The following is a 21,966-nucleotide window of genomic DNA, read 5'->3' as shown; positions in this document are numbered from 1 at the left end:
TTAACCCTGGCTTGAAACACTAATTTCGGTAGCCTAAAAGCGTCATCGCTTTCGTCATTTTGGAATGTTTTTGGAAAACCAAAAGAGTCCAGTTGCCTTCATTCAACGTTTGCAAACGAACATGACCAAAGTGACAGCTAATTACCATTTGCAAAAAGTCAACAGAAGCGTTCCAATTGTGTGTATTCAACACGTACACTACGTAATAATGTTAGTACAGTGATAAACATTAGCATCGAGTTCCATCCCAGCGTTATCACACACACACGTCGATCAAGCAATATCGCTCGCACAACGGCACTCTTCTTACTGTATGTGTGACACTGACTGTCTGCATTCTCTCATTGACTATTCCAGAAACGAAATCCATTCATAAATTCACAATCGTTCGCCCGGGAATCGATCATTTCTCAAGCGCCTTGCTGTAGCGTTAGCCGCTAAAAGCCAAGCGACTGAAACAGGACCAGGCGAGCGCGGCGGATGCTAATTGGTGCTAATGGGGGTCCCGGCGGAGGGAGCAGAACAAACACAGACGGAATGCCCTGAAGCTGGGTGTCATTCACGTGTGAGGCTTAACAAGGGGCTCAAGCCCCCCTCACCTCCACATACACACCGACTCGTGCTGAAGCTAAAGAAGAAAAAAAAGAGGGGAGGCTTGCGTCGAATCACCCTCATGTCGGCCTTTCGTCACGTTCGATAGCTCATCGTCGAACATGGCCGTCACACACGCGTGTGCGCACAATGCGAATTAAGATGGAAGTGAACTCCTCAGATGAAGGCGCTTTCAACTCTTACATGAGAAGTCAAACAAATGCATGCAAGGGTCTTAAAAGCCTCACCAAGGTTTTCCATTTTGACCTTGGCTTGAATCTCTTGAACTTGAAACACTCGTAACCCTAGTTTCAAACCCTAAACATAACCTCAAACATATATGTATAAGAAGCCCTAATGCTGACGTGAAACCGTCAGTCAGGCTTCAAACTATAATTTTAGACCCGAATCCTGGCTTAAAAGACTACATTGAAACCCTCACCCTTGCGTGAGCACTTCAATCTGGTTTGAACCGTTCATTTGAACTCCTAACCATACACCTGACCCTGATTTCAAATACCAACTTAAACCCTCACCCTTGTTTTAAACCCTTAAATCCCACTTTAAAATGTCACTTCAAACTCTAATCCTGATTTGAGAACCTCATTTCAATTTGAAAATGGAGTTGGAGACCCTAACCGTAGAGCTTCAGAGCCGAATTATAAAACCTAACCTTGTCTGAAAGCCCTACTAACCATGTGAAACCACGGTTGAGGTTTCAAAGGTTGAGAATCTTTCATTTGAAACATTATCTAACTCTGCAAATAACTGACACCCATTATAATATATATATAATTATAGTATATGAAATTAAAAATATAGATTCAAATATATGCAATTAATACATTATATTATAATAATTATATATTATAAATAATTATACAAAACATCCAAATTCAATTCAAAGAAAATTGGGAAAAGATTTGAATTGTCTTTTTTTTTTAATCTGTGAAGAGGCGAATCAGCGGGTGGCGGACCACGAATATGCAGGGGGGGTCCACTGTAAAGCCTAACCTTGCCCTCGAAGCCCCTAATCTGCAACCCTAACCCAGGTTTGAAACCCCAACTCTGATTTCAAACCTTACTTTGAACCCCTCACTCTCGCTTGGAACCTAAACCTTGGCTTCAAATCCAAAATTGAAACCTGAACCCTTGCTTGCATCCTTAATTTGAAAGCCAAACCAGGGTCAGATGAATAATTCAAGAATCCAAAGTCTCACACCGAAACCCCCCCGTGAATATAATTCCACGAATCCCAATCGGGCATCCACGCGCCTCTGACGGATGAAGAGGCCCATAAGCCTGTTGGAGGACGTTTGAAGATGCTCGAGGACGACTAAATGAAGGGGTGGCCGCAGGTCCTTATGGAGATTCCGAAGGGGTGGTTGTCGGCGTGCCCTCCTTAGCCTCGCCGCGGAGATATGCTCGCTCTCTTTGGGGCAAGGGGAAGCTTTCAAGCCAATTATGACGGGGTACCGAGTGGGACATCACGAGTGTGATGTGAATGCAAATGGAGGCACTTGACACAAGATACGGAAGGTAGCGAGCGTGTTTCCGTGTCTCCCGTGCAGGATTTGTGAGGTCATTATATCAAGACCACCCACCCCCTACTCCCGTACGTATGATAGCCCCCCCATTTGTTTGCTTTAGCCACGGATGAACCCCGATGGTTAAAAGCATGGCCCGGTTTGTGCCACACACACAATATGTTGTTTGCGTTGAAATTGTTCCCCTCCGTTCAGTCCTGATGGCACCTGAGGGAGTCGAGTCAGAAACTCACATTAGGTGGATGATTGAACGCTAATCGAATCAAATATAATCTCATCTGCATCCAAATCCTCGCAATAAAACCAACAACCAATGAAATATTGATTTAAAACCCTAAACTTGCCTTTCAACCCAAGTTAGAAATCCTAATTTTGGCATCCGACGCTAATTCAGAATCCTAATGGCTTCTTCAAACCCTAATGTGAAAGATTAACCCAGCCTTGAAACCCCATTTTCAAAGCCTCAAATGAAAATTTGAAACCATAACCTTGTGTTACAATCCTCATCCTTGCTTCACACAACGATTTCAAATACAGATTCAACCTTAAAACCCCAATTTCAAGACGGAACGCAGGCCTCAAAGCCCAGTTTGAAACCCTAACTCTAACTTCAAATTCTGGTTTGACACCCTAATTTTAACGTCTCACCCTCGTTTGAACTACTAAACCGGGCTTAAAACATTAACCCTGGTTTGGAGCCACAACTGACTCGGAACCCTAACTTGGACTTGAAAAACTAATTTGAAAGCCCAACCCTAACTTTAAACCCTAAATTTAAACACTAACCCAGGCGTCAAACCCCCGATTTGAAACCCTAAAGCTGCCTTGAAATCTCAACTTGGAACCCTAACCGTTGTTTGAAACCTTAACCCAGGTGCCAGGTGGAAGCGTCCCAACAAATATCCCGGCGCCAAAGTCGTCACGACCGATCCCGTGTATAGTTTCAGTGCTTTGTGTGCAACCGCCACTAGGGGCGCACTTTTCCCTGCAGTGGCGCTTGACTCGATGCTTTTGTTTCAAGAGAACAAAGTCAACCGGCTGACGGGCGAGCGTGTATTTGATATCGGGAAAGTGAACTCTCGCTCCCGCTCGGCGGCCCCGCAGGCGCCCGGGCCCGGATCGACGATAATTGCGTTTCTATCCGCCCCCGACAACACCTCGCCTCCTGCCGAGTTCCGGGAGACCCCCCCCGGCCCCCGACCACCACCGCCAAGCCAAACTCTGCTGTCTCGCTTATTAACATTAATATATTTTCTTCCATTTACACCCCCTCCACTCTGTTGGCAAGCGGCTCGAGCTGCGGGCTAAACAGGACCGCTTTTTGAGAAGGACTAATCTCCCTGTACTTGTATTTATTTACTGGGCAAATATGAGAGGAGTGGGCTGCTTTGAAGAGTGCAGAAGAGAAACAAGTGCAGCTCCTCCGCTTGGCTCGCCAGCAACTCCCTTGAACCCGAGGAACTGCGGAGCGGCCCGAGGGTGGCGGCTGAAACGGGGGAAGTGCCGGATGGGGGGCGGGTTGGGGTCTCTGCCAAAATTGCCCAAAGTAGACTCCCACGCATGTGTTATTTAGTTGAACACATTTTCCACATCGTTAGGAAAACGATCATAGGATTTGACGGGCAAAAGTATTGGGACGTGCTGACAGAAGCTCCAAATGGCAGCAAAGCATACTGGAAAATGTCAACTGCAACACAAACTCTGACTTAAGACCGACATTTGAAACCCAACCCCAAATTTGGAACAGTAATACTCTTAGCCGGGCTTTAAAAAAACACATTTGAAAGCCTAACCCTGATGAAAGCCTAATTTGCAACCCAAACCTTGGCATGAAACTCTAACCCTTAAGCCTTTGAAACCTGAAAACTAGCTTGACACCCTAATTTGAAACCCGAACCCTTGAACTAAAATCCTCATTTGAAATTCTAACCATGGCTTGAAACCCTAACCTTGGCTTCAGCGTACCTAATTTGAAACCCAAACACTCGTTTGAAACCCTAACCCAGGCTGCAAACCCAAATTTGAAACACAAAGCATGGCTTGACACTCTTTTTAAATGTTTATATGAAGAGGCATGGCTCCTGCAGGTCACGGCTCCACTACTCCCCAGGAGGTCGCCCCATTGGCTCCCTCCCCCAGCCCCGAGATCAGGAAGGAGTGGGAAAAAAAGTCCCGCACCCGCAGATTCCGGAACAGCAAACACAGGGACAAGAGGAGAAGATCCCCACAGCGTGCATGTGTCTTTTCACCATGCAAACCGATCGCAAATGTGTGAAAATGAAAGAGAAAACAAGAAAAACAAACAAACAAATAGAAGAAGAATAAAACCACAACAAGCGCGACAACAAAGAATATAGAATTCCATTGTTTACTTTCACACTTCTGAAAATAGTCCGATGGCACCGTACTCAGGCAAAGGAATCGAGAGTCGAGATTTAGCACGTTGAGGAAAGGCGACCGGCTATCTTCGTATATGTCTCATTGATTTTTTTCCTTCTGCTGATCATTTTCTAACGCAATATATTCGATGGTGAGATTTAGCCACTGATCGACGCTAATAGCTCGCTTGTTTTTCCAGTTTATTAGAATTGTTTTCTTTGCAGTAGCTAACGCGACAAGTAACGATTGTGAATATTTATTAGGGAGGTCAATCATGCCTAAATCGCCAAGTATGCACAATCTTGGGGAAAGCGGAATCCTGCAGTTCAAAATCTACGTTTAAAAATATCCTTTTTGTATAAGCATTGAATTGGTGTGCATTCCCATATAACATGAAAATCGGTATTTTTGGTGCGTTGCACGCATATACTAGATGGAGAGAAGCCCATTTGATGCATAGTGGACTGAGTAAAGTGTGTTCTACGGAGCACTTTCTATTGTATAAACGGTTTTTTGTCATTCTAAACGTATTGTTAGAAATCTGTATCCAGTCGCTACGGTCAGCAGACATGGAGAGGTCTTCCTCCCATTTGGTGATTGGTAAGTGCATTGATTTCGAACATGAAATTAATTTAGAAGAATTTGAGAGATTTCTTTGACTTTGCGGGAGAAGCTTCATTATTTGCTTGACAAACTCCGGCAGTTCGAGGGTGCTTTGGAATGTTTTTTTTTGTTGTTGCCGCTGCTTTTAATTTATTGTATTGAAGAAAGTTTCCGGCTGTTATTTGGAATTCTTGGAACAGTTCATCACGTGCCCCTAAAAACATGAAGGTTAAGTTAAGTTGGTTGAATTCATCTTGTTCCCATGTACTAAAATGAAGGGGTATATTATTAATTTCGAAATCTGGATTATGACAGATTGGGGAGAGCCTACTGGGAGCTAATTGAGATCCCGTCGATACTAAACTACCCGGAACAGCTCACCGCGCAGGCGTCCGAATCAGATGCCCCGGCCACGTCATCTGGCTCCTCTCGATGTGGAGGAGCAGCGGCTCTACTCTGAGATCCTCCTGGATGAGCGAGCTTCTCGCCCTCGCTCTAAGGGAGAGCCCGGACACCCTGCCGATGCAGCTGCTCATTTGGGCAGCTTGTATGCGGGATCTTGTGCTTTTGGTCACAAGCATGACGCCTTTCGCGTCGCCTTTCGGTTTAGCTCCTTCTTTACCACAACGGACCGACACAAAGTCCGCATCACCGCAGACGCCGCACCGATCCGCCTGTCGATCTGCCGTTCCGTTCTTCCCTCACTGGTGAACAAGACTCCAAGCAGAGATGCAATACTGAGGCCACCCAACCGGACCCCCTCTACGCCTCGAAATGCTGTCCATAAAAGTGATGAACAGAATCGGTGACAAAGGGCAAACCCTCACCGGGAATCATCAGCTTGTAGATTGAGTTTGTGTACTGTCACTAGCGAGCAGATACCTTTAATATTAGCATTCTGACGTATAGCGGCAGCAAGCGGTTCGCTAAATATTGCAAATAGCATCGGTGAGAGTGGACATCCTTGTCATCCTGTTCACTTTGTGAAGTGATCCTCTTTGTGGTGACTGTATAATGTTGCTATCCAATGTATAATTGAAAAATTCAAAGTTTCAATTTCTTTTTGATCTGGGTTTGAAGATGCGTAAAAATTGTAAAAAATAAAATTCATTGAATTCTAGCGGTGCCGGTGTACAGTTGCCGTTTGAGTCTTGAACGGCTGTAAGAAATGACTTTTCTTTATTGCGCTCAAGTTGGTTCGCAAGGAATTTTCCCGATTCATTATTGTACTCAAGGTGAGTGTATCGTAACTGTTGTTGTAGAAAATCTGTTCTTTTTGATAAGGTAACGTCTAACTGATGTTTTGCCTTTTGAAGTTGCTTTCTAAGTGTATCTATTGGATACGAACCAAAAAGTGCAATTGTCGATTGAAAAGAGGACCCTCGTCGAATCAGGCAAATCCTCAGTTGAGGTGGAATCCTCTTCAGCGGCAGTTCGACGCATTGGCTGGACGAGCTGGTGTTGACATAGCAGCGCGGATAGGATAGCAAGTGGGTCTCTGTAAGTTACCGCTGCTCGCGAAGCAGAGACCCTCCAATTTGAAACCCTAACCCTGGCTTTTAGCCCTATTTTGAAACCCAAACCCTGACTCAACACCTGTATTTGACACCCTGATATTGGCTTGAAACCCACATTTTAAACCTACATTTGCAAACCCTAACCCTAACTTGAAATGCTAATTCAAAACCTTAACCCTGGTTTGTAACACTAACCATGACTTCGAAAAACCTGCACCTAAGCACCACCGTATTTGGTACAGCCCCTCCCCTGATTGATAAATAATACAATTATTGGATTACAAGGTTTGTCCAGTGCTTTTTATCAATATCAGGTTGAATGTGGCAAGGCAAGGACGGAGGGCGAAGTGGGACATCATAGTCCGGTGTGCCCACCTAACATTACTCACGCGGCGGCTATGACACTGCTTGTCAGCCAGATGAGTGGGCAGCCTTGACTGAGGCTTCCTTGCAGCCTGCATACCAAGAGAAGTGCTAACAAACACATTTACCAACAGAAGGCCACCGAAAGCACGGGTTACCAAAGGGCACCTTCACTGACACAAATCCAAACCCCCCCCCCCCCCCCCCAAACCGGTTTAATCAATTGATATGAAATTGGCTGGACATGACTCTCTGAGCAGGAAGCATGGAAAAGTCTCAGGGCTCCCTAGCGGAAATTGAACAGGAAATCAGAAACAGGTGGCCTACACAGAATGTCGATGATCGTTTTGGGGATTCGCGGTGTGAGAGGTTACCGTTCTTGAACAGTTCTTATTAAAACTCATTCAATGCCATTGACGGCTGTTGAATTCAAATATCCATGTTCACATGGAGGCCTGGCAGTGAATGAGTTTTGAACCATCTATGTCAATATTTCAACAGTCTGCCACAGGAGCTGTTGAGTCAGTCATTTCATCAGTGCTATACGCGTAGTATAGCACTGTGGGTTTTTCGGGGGAACTCCCGTTGCCTCCCACATTCCAAGAACATGAATGTTGTGTTGATTAAAGACTAAATTGTCCATAGCTGTGCATGTTTGATTGTCCATTTGTCCCCTGCAAATAACTGAACCTCTTGCTCAAAGTCACCCAGGGTGGATGGGACTATCAGCAAGCTGTAGGTTTCTTCATAATTTCTCATAATACTGCAAAATGCGTGATTTTTTGTTGTTGTTGTCTTTTTTACTTCCAGTGTGCAGCACAAAAGACCCTGCGTGCTTTTAGAGATTTCCTTCCCGGGTCACGGGGGCTAAGAAACAAGAGAGTCCGATTAGAACGGCACTACAACCCTTGGGGGATGAACTCTGGCACCGGCCGTAATGCTCTGATTGGAAAATCACACACACAAACACAAACGCACGCAATATCTGGGCTAGCCGTGAAGAGGTCGCTCGGAGCTATGATATCATTTCATTGGAGTGGAGTTCTTGCAAAGAACGCTATTACAATGTTTTCAGAGAGGAGCGAGCTAGTATATATGTCAGCAGACAAAGCAGAGCAGTGTGTTGTCGCTATTTGCGCTCGTCTCGATGCTGACGGCAATGCCGCACTCTATAGAGGAGATGGGCTCGATCTGTTTTCCCCTTCCTCGATGACCTTTGCACTCCGCCCTGTCCTGATGCAGAGATTTCCCCCCAGCACGAGCAGCAGGTTAACGCACACTGGGGGGGGGGGGGGGGGACAGTTGAAGCGGAACGGCCATCTGAGAGACTCGTCATGAGCACATTTCCCCATCTTTTGCCTCCATTTTCTCACCACCACTGTGACTCAAGTGTTGCATCTTACACCATTACCCCCCCCACACACACAGTACAACAATTGTGCTCAGTTTCAGTCATCACTCTGACTGCAGATGAAGCCACGTGCACGCTATCAAAGAACCGCGGCCCACCGAGCACCCGATACCGTCTCCCGCCACCATCCTCCTCTATCTGAGCCCGGGGGGGGGCGATAAAATGTCAGCTTATGGCTGAAAGTGAGACAGCGGTGGAAGGGAGAAATTCAAATATGACGAAATGTTCCTCTTTTATATACGTCGATGGCTCAGAAGGGAGATGGAGACGCAATCGACACAAGACGGCAGCTTGATGAGAGGATGTTCGTTCAAGGTCAAACTGAGGAGGCGGCGGAAGACTCACGAGGTTTATGTTTACGCCGACGCTGAGAAATGCAGAGAAAACATTCGGCCCATTTAGAAAACAAAGCGACGTCAAGGTGCATGCAGCGATAAAAGGGCCCTCGCACCCTTTTACAAGGCAAATACTTGAAGTACACAGTGGTTCTCAAACTCTTTACACAAAAAAATACTTCAGTGTCCAAGTACCACCATCATGCCCAACATGAAAATACAGTAACCAAAGTCTTTATCAAAAGCGAGAAATAGTTTCTATTCCTAATTTAGAACAACGAACAACTGCGCTTAAATATCCAAATTTAAACAAACTGTAGTTAAATAATCCATCCATCCATCCATCTTCTGAGCCGCTTCTCCTCACGCGGGTCGCGGGCGTGCCGGAGCCCATCCCAGCGATCATCGGGAAGGAGGCCTGAATTGGTTGCCAGCCAATCGCAGGGCACATACAAACAAACAACCATTCGCACTCACATTCGCGCCTACGGGCAATTTAGAGTTGTCAATTAACTGACCATGCATGTTTTGGGGATGTGGGAGGAAAGCGGAGTGCCCGGAGAAAACCCACGCGGGTCCGGGGGGCACATGCAAACTCCACACAGGCGGGGCCGGGGAGGAAGATGCTCTAACCAGTCGTCCACCGTGCCGCCTAGTTAAATAATGATTCAATGAAAATGTATTGCACAGGAATGTAAATGTATTGCCCTTCAAAGTTAAATACAACTGAACTGTTATTAGGGAGAGATTCTTTCATGCACTACTTGAGGGAGTGCTAGTACCACGAGTGGTAACACACACTTTGAGAATCACAGGTCTGAAACGCCTACTTCTCATTGGGGCTCATTAGTTCATCAAAATATGAGCCATGGAATTCGGCCGAAATGCATCAAACCAGCACGGCCGACTTGTTCAACTTCGTGCACGAGTCATCCTTGTTGTTCTAATGACATTTTCCAAAGCAGTTATTTTGACATAGTACAATGTAAAGGACTGCAAAAATGTTATGCCAGTTCCTATATTGGGTCAAACAGTACACTTAGCATTGGGAAAGTCCAAGGAACTTCACAGGGGAGAATGTAGAGTTACACCACAAACAAACCTAATTTGAACTGGTCATTAGCAGCAATGACAATGTACATGACACTATCAAAGGTTGCATAGACAAGCACAATGTAGCCTACCCCATAAGATAACAATCCACCGTCCATGCAGTCACAATCGCCGTTTGTCATCCTCCAGTTGGGAAAGCAGTCCGAAAACTTTGGTATTATTCATTGGGCATTTTGGTTCTAAAGGTTTGTTTTCGGAGTGGACAAATGGACTAGTGGTGAGCGAGTCTGCCACACGCGAAAGAATTACCACCAAAGTACAGTACGCTTGTATTTAACTCGGGGTTAGGGTTATCGACACATTTGCATGGTGCTACAGCGGCTTGAAATAATATGAAATATACTTTTTAGGAATAACAATGATAACAATTCAGCCTACTGCGCTACTTTATTTTAATGCTGTCATGATGGTTGTATTTTTTAAGGTGGCACTTGTGTTGTAAAATATTTGAGAGCTGGAGGACATTGGCGCTCATAATGGTTTCGGTAATGGCCGCCAGAGTGCGGTGTTCAATTCCACTGGCCCGTCCAAAAAACAACAACAACAACAACAAAAACTAATGTCGCTGCTGAGAAACAATCCAATTAACTCTTAATGGCCCGACCATTGGCAGCACACACAGTCGCGCTGCAACCTAATCCGTGCTTTCTGGTTAACGTATAGCTCATTAAAATGTTAGCTAAAAACTCATTAGCAGTCACTTGAAGAAGTAATGGCTTCATTACTGTAATGTGCTGCAAAGCAAAGAAAAAGACAGGAAACAAAGGGAGACGGCGAGCGACAGCTTTTCTAATCGCTTAATTGAGTCGCAAATGGAACTCATTTGCATAATAAATAACGACGCGTCGTAGCCTTCATCGCTATCGTTAAAGATACATTCCCTCGCTCGATAAAAGAATCATTGTGGAGTCCTCTCGCTTCTTGTTGACACTTATGAGTGTTTTTTTATTGTATTTTTTAGGGGGAGTGGGCGGGTGATTTGGTTAGCGGCGTTCGAGTTGGCACATGCCTCCAGAGTGCTGAATCCCGAGCTGGCCGATACTGATGAACAACGCGCCCGCGGGACTTAGTGCCCGGTCCGATAAGGCCAGACGCCGAGCGTGACGGCTGCGCTCAAGTCTGGAGTGGACACTTTACAGCCAGGAGGGGGGGAGTAAGACGTGAAGGAAGGCGGGGGTGGCGGGGTGGCGGGGGAGGAGGACGGTGTCGGGGGAAGATGAGGGCAGGGATTGATTTCCTGCCAGTGTTGGCGGGGAGGCGGCACAGATTTCGTTACGGAACTGCATGCTGCTTCCTTGAACTTCAGGGGGCCAAGAGGAAGTCGAGTGAAACGAAAATGTAAACCTTTGGAGGCTGCATTTGAAGGAAACACGAGGGGGTGCCAATTCAAAGACTCTAACAAATGCAGCCCTCCGTTCTTGTTTTTTTTTTTTTTTTTTTACAGAGCAGGTGGGTTGAAGAGACTGAAACGAAAACTCAAAAGTATCCTTTGGAGGCTACATTTGAAGGCCGTGTGAAGGTGACCTAATTCAAAGACGTCTTTTTGTGGCCAGCGTCGTCACGGAGGTGGTGGGTTGTACTTCCTGGACTTGCGGGTGAAGAGAGTGCAACGAAAACGCAACTGGACTATTTGAGGCCACATTTGAAGGCCACATGAAGGGCTGCCAATTCAAAGACTCCTTCAGATGCGGCCTGCCTTTCGCAATTTCAAAGCATTGTTCTGAAGTTAGCTGGTTGTACGTCGTCGTGAACTTCATTTGATCATGTACATTGGTTCCACATGATTTCAATGTGGTAAACAGAAATAATTTTCGCATCTCCTCGAAAATAATAGAATCATTTATTCATTTTTTTTAATGATTTTTTTTTTTTAAATGAATTAATAATCACATACAGCCCACGTACATGGTCAAATTGAATGAGGGATGTTTGATAGCACTTTTTTTCATACCAGTCCAAGTATTCCCTCTTGATAAAACATTACATTTTATTGAGCGCAATGTCAGATCATTGTGAACAAAGACCTTTCTTTCTTTCTGACACAAGATGATTCACCATTGTGTCAAACAGTTGCAGTGTAGCGCCAACTACTGGCGAGGAGGACTTACGCGAAGTCAATTTTCCTTTTTTTTTTGCCTTAGATAGCGAGCTCGCTTTGTGTTTTAAAGGGAATGTTGGGACCATGTGGCGCAAACAGGAAATCTCGTTGACTCTTGTTAGCTAGGTCCTGTGGCTACATTAGCTTAGCAAGGGTGTCACATCAGCATCTAGTTTGGAACTCACGGAGCGCTGGGGCTCCTCTCCCTGTCGACATGTTGCTTGCTATCAAGTGGTACGATCGAGGAAACCCGATGCACTTTCGGTGCTCTCCGGGTTCATTTGTCCTGGGAGACCCGGGCAGGGGTGTCGCTTTGAATTAGCGGCGGCTTACGCGTTTTGATGTGGGTTTCTTGGATACGACTTGCCACACAAGCCGGCTCAAATCCAAACCCCGAACTCCGTATTTACGACGTCTCGGTGAACCCGCGGGTCGTAGAAGGGGAAATGAAAACCATATTAGCGCAGCTCTCATTTCACGACTAGCGGCGTACAATGTGGAATAGCTAACTTTGACTGCTTGTACTTAGTAGCACTCACTCACACCTCTGAAAATCATGAATATTATTCAATATGACTGTAAAAATGCATTTGTAAAACTGAATCAAGGCAGCTTAGGTGACTGAAATATAGTTCTAATAAAAGTGCATTTTTTTTGTCCATTTTTTTAAAAGGTTTTTTTATACGTTCACCAATATTTTTTCTCCTTTATAGTTATTTTTTAAAGCGTTTTCCAGGAATATTTTTTTGGGATAGTTTGTATAATTTTAGGATCATTTTTTGCCTTATATTTTTCTCCTTTTGTAATAGTTTGGTTTTAAGCTAACAATTTTCTTTTTTTCCCCTTCTAATATTTGTGTATTTTTCCTTTGATATGTTGTTTTTTTGGTCTAATATTCTCTATTATTTTGCCTTCTTTTTTGGACACATCCAGAGGAGAGTGAGTGAGTGAGTATATTGGTCGAAGGATGATGAGGATGGAGCTGCCAGGCAAGAGAGCGAGAGGAAGAGCAAAGAGAAGGTGGGTGGATGTCGTGAGGGCAGTTGGTGTTGGAGAGGAGGATGCAGGAGAAAAAAGGATGACGCGCTGTGGCGACCCCTAAAGGGACAAGCCCAAAGGAAAAGAAGATTTGGTCTTATTTTTTTTTTTGTATTTTGTATTATTTTTTGTAATCTTTGGGCGAGAGGCAGGGTACACCCTCAACTGGACGGCAGCCAATCGCAGGGCTCATATAAGCAAACAACCATGACGGACAATTTAGAGTCTTCGATTTATTTCACATGCATGTTTTTGGAATGCGGAAGGAAACCGGAGAACAAAAAAAACAAACGGGGAGAACTCCCGACGTCCGAACTTTGAGCCGGATGTGCGAACCAGTCCGCCACCATGTACAGCTATATCTTTGGTATTATTTTTGTCATATTTGTGGATGTCTTCTGATATTTTTGTTATTCTCTCTATTATGTATTTATTTTTGTTTTTTACATTTCTATATTTGTATATATTTAGTATTATTGTGTTACCGTTGTGATTTGGTTGTAATATGTTTGTATTTGTATGTACTTGATGAATAATGTTTGACATGATTGAATTTGCAGTGTATGTACGCGTGTTTGAACTCCACAATGACATTGAGGCATTGACCTTTCCACAGGGAACGATAATCCTCGGGATGCTGTTTAACAGAATGGATTCCATCTCACACACACGCACGCTCACGCACACACGTGAGTGGCAGACTCTACACGACCGTTCGTACTGAGCACCGAAGTCTTTTCCTGCGGTCTTCGGCATCAATCTCCTTATAGTCATTGATGGCCTCTTTCTTGTTCCATATAAATGTATATTTTACAGCAGCCTATATTTTACACCGCTCTGTCTCTGCCTGTTTTATTGTTTTGCTCCATAATTGGATTGGCAGTAACGGGCGAGCGAGCCGAGAGAGCTGTTAGGAGCTTATAAAAAGGTGTCACTCGCCGTTTTAATTAAGCTCTTGGCGGGAGACGAGCGTCTCTTATCTGACACATGACAGTGCAAATGTGATGATCGCCAAGAGGGAAGGGCTTCGCTGTGTTGGGATGACTCGCGCAGGAATATTTGTGGAAGTCGAGATGCAGTCGTAATGCGAACGTCAGAAAAAGAAGGCGACAAAGAAGGTGTCGGACGTGTAGGTTTCAGTGCCCTGAAATTCAGTCATATTTGTAGTTTTTTTCATCGCTTTTTCAGTGTGCATATTTTTTCCCCCCAATATCTTTTGGAACAATGTACTGTACTGTACTGTATTTTTCTTATTTTCTTCAAAGATTTCAGGGAATTTCTTTTAAAGATTTTCTACATTTATTTCCCTATAATAGTTGTGAATGGTCTACTAATATTAGTTTATTTCAAAATAATATTTGTGTAAAACATTTTTTTCGTTTAATACTTATGCGTTAGTCTAATATTTTCCTTGTAATATTTCTATACTATTGTAATTTGTGTTTAGATTTATGTATTTCTCTACTATTTATTTTTGGTTTTCATTTTTGTCTTTTCAATTATTGTTCTGACATTTTGGTTTAATATTTATGTATTTATTGGCTTTTTTGGGGAGGGATATTTTTGCTAATACTTGTGAAATGTAGTCCTAAAATATATTTTTCATCATTTTCTCCAATTTTTGTTGTCATTTTTTTATATGTTTCTAATAGTTTGAATCTATTTGAGATACAATTGTATTTTATATTGGATTTATTTGTATTTTGTCTCGCTATTCAGTTCGTGAGAGTGGAGCTTTTGGGCTAGGCTAAGCTCATAAGCTAACACGGCACACCTGAAGTCCTAATTTTAGCATTCGTCATTTAGTAGTGACGTCCTTTTGTCCGTATGTGCTGGTGTCGATTTGGCATTTTGCATTCGTCTCATCACGCTTTCAGTTGAAGCTGAGGGTGATTTTTACAGCACAATGTGATGTCCACCGCCAGAAAGTGAGAAGGACGACACGAGGTATTTATTTCCACATCGATAACAACAGCGCACTTGAACGTGCTGCCAGAGATCTTAAATGGAGCGTGAATAGATTACTTGAGAATAAAAACATTTCCCCCCTGGATTTTTGCATTGTTACTCTTTTTTTTACTTCCAATATTTTAGCATTCCATCCATCCATTTTCTGTCGCGCTTCTCCTCACGCGGGTCGCGGGCGTTGCCGGAGCCCATCCCGGCTATCATCGGGCAGGAGGCGGGGTACGCCCTGAACCGGTTGCCAGCCAATCGCAGGCCACATACAAACAAACAACCATTCGCACTCACAGTCACACCTACGGGCAATTTAGAGTCTTCAATGAATGCATGTTTTCGGGACGTGGGAGGAAACCGGAGTGCCCCGGAGAAAAGCCACGCAGGCACGGGGAGAACATGCAAACTCCGCACAGGCGGGGCCGGGGATCGAACCCGGGTCCTCAGAACTGTGAGGCTGACGCTCTAACCAGTCGTCCACCGTGCCGCCCTATTTTAGCATTTATTTTCCAAATATCTTTTCTCAATTAATACTTTTGTAATTTTTCTTCAAATAGAGTTTTTTTCAAATTTTTGTGTATATTTCATTTTATTTTGCTTTTTTTAGCGACTGTATTTTGTATTTTGCAAATGTGTATGTGTCGCACATACATTATTCACATACATTGTGTGTGTTGTTGTCTCATTGTGCTCTTGGTGGCACAGCCCCGCCCATCAGCCATGTGCACTCATGTGGTGCAGATGCAGCGGATGGAAATCTTAAAGGCAAAACAAAAAAAACCAAAAAAAGAACAAGCCGCTGGCACTGCTGTAAATCATGCGGAATTGTGACTTTTCGAGGAGCGACAATGCGCAAGGAGGGGCGGGTTGCTGTCTTGAGCTCCAAATGGCCCGCTCGGATCATCTTTCCCTCGGATCGATACTGCCTGAGAGGGTAAACTCCAACACCTCCGCTGTAGATTGCCCGTGAGACATTTGCCATATGGTGAGAACCTTTTGGTCGACTAACACAAGAAACAGAAAAGGTCAGCCTAGCCCGGTCCGAGCACCAGTGAAGCCTGGACTCAAATCGGTGCCTTAAATCACCTGTAGTCCACATGCGGAGACGTTTAAAGAGATTTATTGATTGCTGTATAGATCTAAACTCTGGAAGGAGAGCAAAACTTATCCGGGTAGGGTTCATATACCAAGGTTAACTTTCCAATTTGTACAGCCCCTTAAGCACACAACTATACTGTGGTGCCTTGAGATAGTTTGAGTTTTTTTTTTGGTTGTTTTTTTTAGATAAAAGCTGTCGTGCGATTGAGTTTTAAAAATGTTTTTATTTACTTTTTTTTGCTTTGATTTGCAAGCAAAAACTTGGTGGGAACACAGTTCTCAGGACTGTTTCACGCTCCCTGTTAAACACTGTTACTATAAAAACATGCATATACGTGACTTTGACTCTTTAACTGTTTCGAGATTCCCCCACGAGCCTTCGAAGACCAACAGGTGCATATTTTTGCAGGAACCTGTTCAAATGCGGTGGACAAAGACAGTTCTCGGGACTGTTTCGAGCTCCCTCATGAACACCGTCCCCACTCTGCAATAAAAAAAATACACGCATTCATGACTTGGACTCTTTTACTGCTTCCCCAAGGCACCTTGAAGACCAACACGTTACTGTGCAAAGATGATGAAAACAAAGACATTTCTCGGTAAATACACACATTTATGGCATGTACATAATTTCCATAATTACCAGACTTTTGCTTGATTTAACATAGACTGGTAAAACTAAAATCCATTTTAGTAGACACAGGTCAAATTTGACCTCGATAAGCCTTTTTAGCACCAGTACAAAAGAATGACATTTTTACATATTTTCCTTTTTGTGTATTTTAGGTCACATTAGAAACATTCATCAAATTTCAAGGTGAAAGAATAACATTTCGGGTATTTGCATTGCTGTCAGATGTCAAAACGGGTCAAAGTTGAACCGAAACAGTATGTAAGCATTCAAAATTGTTGAGTAAAACATCGAACTATTTCAAGTACAACACAGTAGCACTGCTGATCTGGCGAATCACTGCTCCATTATCCTCACTTAAACAAATGATCAATCGAGTTGTGAGCTAGCACACACGCGCACACACACACGCACAGCAACTATGCGAGAAATTCACTCCCGTTCACTACTCGGAGATTTATCGCAGCTGCGCCTGCCCGGCGTCGTCCCGTCGAGGACCGCTACATCTCGGGAGGCGGAGGCGGCGTGACAGGCCTCGCTCGCTGATTTCGCAATCCAATTTGCGTTAATTGCGTTACGCGGGGAGTAATCGCGTTAGTCGCATCTGTAATAGGTTCTCTGGCTCGGTGCGCTTGCATGCTGTATACCTTTACACCAGCCTGATGTAACATGCTAATGGGAGGGGGCGGGGCGGGCATATCAATTTAAAAGTGGAGACTGGATGATTATTTTCCCTAAGGCATAACAACAACAGGGTAAGATATTGTTAGCATGTGTGCTCGTGTTTGTCACTGACACTGTTATAAACAACAACAAATGAAGTAGTAATAGTCGATACTTCTCACCATAAGGCTTTAAGGAGCCACAATTAGGGTTTCAAAGTTGGGTTTCAAGCCAATGGAGCTGTGCAAGTAAGTAGCGTGCAGTAGAAATCAGAAAAAAACAGAATAATCTGCGTTTTCCTACGACCAACTTGTCCGATTGCGTTACTCGGGGTCGCGCCCGTTTGCGTCTGGGCGAGGTTAATCTTTTAGGCAAAGGAACGAAGTTAATGAGGCAAGCGGTAATCCGGAGCGCCGCATACGCGAGAGTTGTGTCAACAGTATTGACGGCGCTGCGGATGGGATGAGATATCGTCGGAGGGCACCCGTGACCTACATAGCAAGGACGAGACGATCCCACTACGTTCTGCACATCATCGCCATGCGTTTCCATCTTTGATCGCCGGCTTTCCTATCGCCCGATTGCCAACGCACAAAATATCGGATTATCAATAGCCGCTGCGCAACACACAATCAATACCCATTTCAGCTGACAATTAGCAAATAATTCAATGGGCTACGACCACTGAGCCAGAACCGCTTGAATAGAGCGCAGCAGAGGTGGGAGAAAGTATTCTGTGCTTAAGTATTGTACTGATACTTGTGGGGGGGGTAGGCCGTAAAAAATACTGATTGAACTCCTTTAAGTAAATAAAACGTACTAATGGAGGAAGCTCTTTTTTTGCTGCCAGTGGTAATTTGGACAAGGCTTAGTGTCGTACTTACCGTTTTGTATTTAAGGACGATAAGTGTTTTTCCTAAAAAAAACAAAAACATTTACTGTCATGATGACTTTAATTATGACTACTGTGTTAATTAATGATAGACTAAAGCATGTTCCAATTTACGTAGAAACCAGAGGTTGTAAAAGTACTTGTGTAAAGAAGGAGTCTGGTCCAAGTGGAAGTACTGAGTCGACTCCTTTGCTTAATTATAAGTCGAGAAGTACAGATGTATGTCCTGAAGTACAAAAGTCAAACTGATTTTTTTACGGTCAGTTATATACAATACCAGATTTGACAACTTGGCAAAATGGGGGAAAACGAGCTACGTACCCAAAATAGTTTCTCTTTCAAAATCTTTTTCAAGGTGCTCAACTGCGCAGTAAAAATACGTTACATATTACAATGTTGAATAAGTCACCGCTGACGAATCAGCTCGACCAATGAGTAACCGGCAGTGGTTTTCATCACTTCCTGTATGAGATGTTGACTTGAAACTAGCGTTTCAAATTCCGGTTTCAAGGCTGGGATATTTCTTTCACGTAGAGGTTTTCAAGTTTGGCAGTTAGCGTTTCGGGGAGTCAAAGGGGAAAAACAGAAAGAATACCTGCAGTATCTACTGAAGTATCGAGCCAAGTATTTATACTTAAGTGACTTCCCAGCAATGGAGAGATTGAGGACAAGGAGGCTGTAAAGTGCTGGCTGCAAGGGAGAAGATTAAACATACAGCATTAAACATACTGCAATGATTAAAAGAGCCGACGGGCGCTTCCCGCTGCCACTCCGTGTCGTCGGGAATCTATACGTCATTAAAATGATGGCTGACTTGCTTAGTCGGTGCTTTTTGGAATCATCCCTCCGTTACCTGATTGTTATCTCATGTAAATCTTATCTCGGAGACAGCCGTAAATCAATAGGAATTGCTTGCTCTTTGAAACGAGACCTCCGCTAGATACAGAACTCACCTGTGTGCATTTCTGCCGCTTGGCAAAGAATACAACTGTATTCCGCGTTCGGACGTTTCTGGTCACCAGAACCAACCTTTGTTTAGGTGACTTTTTTGTCGACTTGGTCTTTTTTTTAACAGGGTTGTTTTATGGCAGGTCATCGTCTTGATATACGAGTTTAATTCGTCCCGTGACCACGCTGGTCTTTTCTTTTCCCCCCATTAAAATGAATGGAAAAACGAGAAATGCGTTCCAGCCTCCCAAGATAAACTACACAATATTTTGTGATGTGTTTTCTAATAAGAAAAATAAGACTGAAATAAGTTAATAGAATGTAAAGAATAAAACCATTTTTGCTTCAATTCAGTGGACATTGTGCTGGCATTTCTGGTGTGCACACCTTGGCCACTTGGGGGCAGTATAATACAGACATAGCAAAATACACACAAAGATTCACAACTGACTCGTTAAGCTGCAAGTCGATTAGTCAGTCATCTGCAAAGGATAAAGAGTATATGCCTGTGAGTATTGTTATACAGACCGGACAGGACTGTGAGTAGCAAAAATCCGCGGATAACTGACGGCCAATGTAATTGCATTGAAAACAACTTTAAACACAAAGTTCTTGAATAAGCAGGGCTAAATGACCAATAAGCCTTTTGGTGGTTGGAGAAAAAACTAATTCCAAAATATTGAAATTGAAAAAAAAAAATCAATCAATAAATCTGCGGGTAGGTGAATCCGTGAGTATGCAGTGGACCGCTGTATTGTCTTTCTAAATGCGTTGCACCACTGTTTGTGTTGAAATATCCGTCGCTTGAAGAGTTATAACCCTGCGACACTGAGGCTATTTGTGAGCCTATTTGTTAGCATTGAGCTCAACTGAGTTTCTTAAGGCAAAGCGATATGGTTGGTCCAAAATACGTAATTCCCTTTGTTTGATGTTATGTTGTTTCTAGTTTCAGCTTGAAGCCTCTTTTTGGAAGAATTGTCAAATTAGTGCTATTTTTACGAAGTGGTTTGGGTTGAGCAGAGGACTCGAGTTTTTGCTTGCAAGTCAGAGCAAAAAAGAAAAAAGAAAAGAAAATGCTCAGATCTGGAAAAACTTTTTGGGACTTTATGGATTATTTGGAATCATGTTAATTTCTATCATTTAACAAAGATAAAGTAGATTGTGCATGACCTCATGCTGCTAAGCTGTTTGACTGGTGAGTGCTAGGTGTACCTAATGAAGTGTCCGGCTAGGCCATTGTGAGGGCATTTTACGCTCCACTAATGTTTGCCTTTGGCTAAAACAAAGCTCTTTATTACCACATTAGATACGTTAAACCTATAAATCCCATTTATACATTACCACTGTATCTTAAAGGGATAATGCCTACCCCCCGCCCTGAGGGGGACTACAACATAAATGGCTACGTCTGCATCCTGGAATCCGTTCAATTGCAGAGACGATTCCATCAAGGCTGGGATCAAAGGTGACTGTTGCTGCCATTTAGGATAGAAGGCGCAATTTTTCCTCTGATTAATTCCGGGTCCTTGAAAGGTCGCCGCCGTACAGTGACATTTGAAGCAGTCACGCCTCGCCCCAGAGAGAGCGGGACGCCAGGGAGCCATTAGGGGCGACGCCGGTGTTTGCCGCCGCCGCCGCTCGAGCCGCCGCGGGGGTCCGTCCCCGTGTCGCATGTAGCAGGGGGCGGAATGCACGCACACGTACGTGGACGGGGTACCGCGCTACGTACGTGTGCTGAGCCTTCCCTTCTCCCTGATGTCAGAACACAAGAACCGGCAGACGCACTGCCCTTGGGCAGTGAAAGAGCATTGTGAGTTTGCGCTGGCTGTGAAACCCAATGAATGCGGGCACTTTTATCAGCTCTCTCCGTTGGAGACTCACATGCACATTTCATGAGATCCAGTGCAAGAGCTTCATCAAAGACTGCTACAAAAGGACTCGAGCGTATTCTGCTTTTGCATTTTGTATGCTAGACAATTCAAGCATTACAGTGAAGCCCGCCTATTGGCACCAGTTTCTTTTGGAACCTATCCTCTGTTATTCATTGATGGAGTTTTGTCATCCGTTTGAGATGTCCTGTTTTGTTGGCGGTCCCGAAAAGTCAAAGTGCAAGTTTGTGTTTGCTTCTCTCCCAATGCGGTTATTAATTGCCCACTTAGTTTGCTTTACCGCAGAGGTGGGACCAAGTCATTGCTTCGCAAGTCACAAGTCAGTCTCAAGTCTTTGCCCTCAACTCCCGAGTCAAGTCCCAAGTGGAGACAGGCAAGTCCTGTTTCCAAGTCTAGGACTAGCGAGACTTGAGACTTGTGACTTGGTCCCACCTCTGCTTTGCCGTTACAATTTGCCTACATTCCCTAACGTTTATTATTGTTTTTAAGTGCCAAAATATGTCTAAAAATGACTTATAACAACAGCTCGTGCGCATATTTGTTTGCCCGTGTGTGACGTCACGGTGCTATTTATTCTATTGATGAGCCTCCTCATTGGAAGGCGGTTTGTTTATATCGAATAAATTAACTAATGAATACTCTTGTTTATGTGACATGGGTCCAGAATTGTGTCCATTCTAGATGTATGATGCCGATGGTTTTTGTTTGCGTTGTTACGGACCACAGTAAATAAATCAATCCAAACGGAATACCAGTCAGTGTTCTTGTAAGTCCGTATCTTGCCACTCCAGTAGACACCATACAGCGTTTAAAGTACTTTGCTGCCATCTTCTAGCGTCTATATGCAATAATGAACCCCACTTGGGGCGCGTCAATTATTTGCAGATTTTC

The 21,966-nt window shown here is 44.0% G+C and overlaps 1 protein-coding gene across 10 annotated transcripts in view; it reads right to left on the bottom strand.

Annotated features, from left to right (window-relative positions):
• Positions 1–21,966, bottom strand: part of robo2 (roundabout, axon guidance receptor, homolog 2 (Drosophila)) — a 298,134-nt gene that overhangs the window by 66,614 nt on the left and 209,554 nt on the right. The window lies entirely within an intron of this gene.

Source organism: Phyllopteryx taeniolatus, chromosome 8 (assembly GCF_024500385.1).
Source record: "Phyllopteryx taeniolatus isolate TA_2022b chromosome 8, UOR_Ptae_1.2, whole genome shotgun sequence".
NCBI lineage: Eukaryota > Metazoa > Chordata > Actinopteri > Syngnathiformes > Syngnathidae > Phyllopteryx > Phyllopteryx taeniolatus.
Note: the sequence above shows the minus strand (reverse complement) of the source record. Positions and strands in the feature narration are given on the sequence as shown.